The 3,427-nt window shown below is 54.8% G+C and overlaps 1 long non-coding RNA gene across 1 annotated transcript in view; it reads left to right on the top strand.

Moving 5' to 3' along the window:
• Window positions 1-3,427, top strand: part of LOC109289614 — a 29,609-nt gene that overhangs the window by 14,925 nt on the left and 11,257 nt on the right. Inside the window, exons 2-3 of the long non-coding RNA XR_002095428.1 lie at window positions 576-583; window positions 2,272-2,277. This is a non-coding gene — a long non-coding RNA (uncharacterized LOC109289614). The remainder of the gene's footprint in view (window positions 1-575; window positions 584-2,271; window positions 2,278-3,427) is intronic.

Genomic DNA, 3,427 nt, shown 5'->3' with positions numbered 1-3,427 from the left:
GAAAGGAGAACTTTATTGATTACAGGGGGTAGAGTGGGTGGTTCAGCAGGGGCCTTGCACATCTCAATGCCTGGTGCAGGGTCCGTTGGCTCATGCAGCATCTTTGCTTAAGTATACAGGGCTTCTGTGAAACTGCAGGCCCACCTATAGATCCAGGCATTGCAGCTTTTGGGTCCCTTGCCTTCCCCCATCAGCACCCTCACAGTGGGAAGGACGCTGTCAAAATCTCCCCAGTGGTCCAAGGCGAGCTATACCTTGCTGCTAGACCACTGGTATACTCATGGTCAAGAAATGCAAGTAGCTTACCTCTGGGGATGGCTGGGACCTAGAGGTCCACAGGCTCCTTGGAACTTGCTGGTTCTTGGGTGTCCTTCTCTTGGTCCTGGGTCTCAGTGGACTCCTTAGGCACCATCTGAACCCCTCAGTCCCCAAGACCCTGGTTGGGATTGGGAGAGCTATGCTGCCCCTTGGGACAGGGGTTAGGGTAAGGGTGGGGATGGGGCTCCTTCACAAGATGGTAAGGTACAGCTGGAGTTCCTGGGCGGAGGGGGGGTCTGTGTGGGGTCCCTGACAAGATCAGCCTGTTGATCAGGGAACTGCACCCCAACCCCCATTGGCACAGAGGCTTTTCTGGGAGGGGGAGGGAAGAGACCCATCAGGCACTGGGGTGGCTTTGGTGCCACCTTCAGTACTCACTGGGGTGAATCCCAGGGCCCCTGTCACCCCCATAATCAGAGGGGGAGGGCTTTGCTGCCAGACCTTCTTCTGGGTCAGCTGAAGCCTCAGTCTAGGGGGTAGGCCCTGGCCAGCAGAGTGAGGGGCTTCCTCCATAGGCTTGTGTTTGGGTCTGTATAGCAGGCCCAAAGCTTCCTCCACATTTCCTGGGGGTGGGGTGTCAGGCACAGCTGGAGAGGTCCCCAGAAGCTGGGCTGCTCCTTCCCCCCCCTCCCATGTTATGGTCTTTGGAGGGTGGGTTCTCCACATCAGAGTTCCAGCTGCACCCAGGCCTTCCTCTTGGCTTTGTATCCAGAAGGAACCTGCACCCACTCAGCCATGGGGTGGTCCTCAGGTGGATAGACCCCAGTAGGACGTGAGGTGTGTGTGGGGGAAGTTACAGCAGGGGCAAGGCTAGGGGCGGGGGGCCCCGGCTCTCTTTCCTCCCTTGGTTGCTACCCCCTTAGGACTCCACCAAACTTGATTGGTGGGCAGCGTTGCCCAAGCTCATGGGGGGTTGCCAGTGGGACCTGCGGATGCCTTTCCCACCTGGCCTGTGGGAAACTCACGATGCAAGCAACCCAGGGTATTGCACCGGAAGCATCGCAGGTCCTCCAGCATATAGAAAAATCTTCACTAGGGCCCCCCAAAACATATCACGAGGCAGCTCTTGGCCTCCAGCCACACTTCTACCACCAGCTGGATCATGACCTGATGATGGAAAGAACATGTGTAGTCTGTGGATAGCTGCAGTTCCCCCACTCAGGGGCTGCATTGATGGGGCCAGGGCCAGGGCCAGGGCCAGGCTAAGTGTGTGGGCTGGTTGGTGTGGTGCATCTGGTCCCCTCAGGTGCTGATGGTCTAGGTTTGGAAGCAGGGCCCTTGCCATTCCCACCCCAGCTGTGGGGGAGGCTGAAGAAGAGTCCTTCCCACTGCCCTTGCCTTGGTCCCTGATGGTGGGGGAGGGGGATTGAGAACCCCTTTGTAGGGGTGGGCCTGACCAAGGGAGTTCCCCTGGCTCACTGAGCTACAGCCCTACAGGAAAAAAAACTGGGAGGGCTAAGCTTGGAGAATGTGCGGGCGGGGGAACATGTACACACAAGGGCTTGGGAGACTTGAGCTGGCTTACTCAGCACCACAACAAATCACCAGGGCATGGGGAATGGACCACAGGACTTACCACACAAGGGCAAAAAAACATACATGGAAGGCTGCAGAGGCAGATGTAAGAGATGGCTGGAGCAGCGGAGGGGCTTTGTTGAAGATCAGTCCAGGAGCCCCTCAGGCCTCCAGCCAGGCATTCAGCAGCAGAGCAACAAACAGGAAAACAAAGCAGGATCAGATGCAGTGAGGTAGCTGTGGGGGAGGGCAAGAGCAATCAGTTAATTAGGGAGTAATTCAGTGCAGGTGTGGTGTTGAGTGGTGCAGCAGGGAATCTCCCTCTCTCCTGAGAGGGGGCGGCAGCAGCAGAACAGATGGCAGCAACAGCTGTAGTGGTGGTAGCAGCCATCCAGTTCAGCTGCTCAGTGTGTGCTTTGGGTGAAAGTGGAGGTGAAGGTGGGGGTGGCCTGCTAAGGCAGCTGGGGCAAGCAACGTACCTTTAGACTCCAGCAGTGATGGTAGGGGAGGGGCCCACAGGCAGTGCAGGCTCCCTTCCCAGGTTGTCTCCTGACAGTGGCTTGGTGGTAGGCTGGGCAGCAGGCCAGAACAGGGGTGCAGAAGCTAGGGTGCAGCGCAGTGTAGTGAGCCCCTCCCTAAGGGCAGGCAGCAGCATGCAGTAGAGGACCTCCTATCGGGGGGGGGGGAGCAACAGCAGCAGCTCAAGATAGGAAGGGGAGCAGCCAACTTACCCCCAAAAGCTTTGAGAACAAGCCAGCAGCTAGTTGAAACTAGAGGCAGGAAGGGGCCTGGACATCTTCTCCCCAGAAGCTTCTGATACCAAGCCAGCAGCATCCTGGAACAAGAAGGGGTATAGCCAACTGCATTCCAGAAGCTCCTGAGAGGAAGCAGCCCTGACTTGCTTGCCAGGGCAGCTTTTTATACTGCTGGGGCCAGCATAGGTGCTAGCCCCAACCTTTAGCTCCCCCTGGCTGCAGTTCTGGGAGGAGGCAGGCAGGTTATTTTGCCCCAAGTGGTACAACTTGCCCCACAGCAAAGTGCATGTCCAGGCATATGCGCTGAGACAAAAAGCCCCAGCTCAAATTTATGCCGCTCCTATTTGAGCTGCTGCAAGTGCACATGCTTGCATGTGTGGACATGCCAATAGAGATTGACAGATAAGTGCCAGCAAGCAGCATCAGGTATATAGTGTAAGACCTTCTGCTTCAGACAGGCAAAGTGTACTGCTTAACTTAAGTGTTCCTCAATGTAGCAGTTGCATCCTTTGTGGGCTTGCTGCTAGAGGGTGACAACTTCATGCTTAAGCTATATTATGAGAGACAAGGGTTTTATTAAAAAGGAGGATGAGCTGCCCCCATCTTGAATGATTTAGGTTATCAGAAAGCAAAGTATTTGTATGGGAGGGTAGAGGTATAATCATATTGTAAATGACAAAAAAAGATGTTTATGCATTTGATACTAGCATGTACAGCACACAGTAGCATTCAGTGTGGTATAACTAAAGCATCCTCTCTATCTTTCCCATTCTGAACCAGGCAAACCTTTATACCAGGTAGCTCAAGAATTAACTTAATATTTTAAGCTTATAGTGATA

The sequence above is a fragment of the Gavialis gangeticus genome, unplaced genomic scaffold, assembly GCF_001723915.1.
Source record: "Gavialis gangeticus isolate Ggan-Ray unplaced genomic scaffold, GavGan_comp1, whole genome shotgun sequence".
Classification (NCBI taxonomy): Eukaryota; Metazoa; Chordata; order Crocodylia; family Gavialidae; genus Gavialis; species Gavialis gangeticus.
This window is presented reverse-complemented; position numbering and strand designations above follow the sequence as displayed.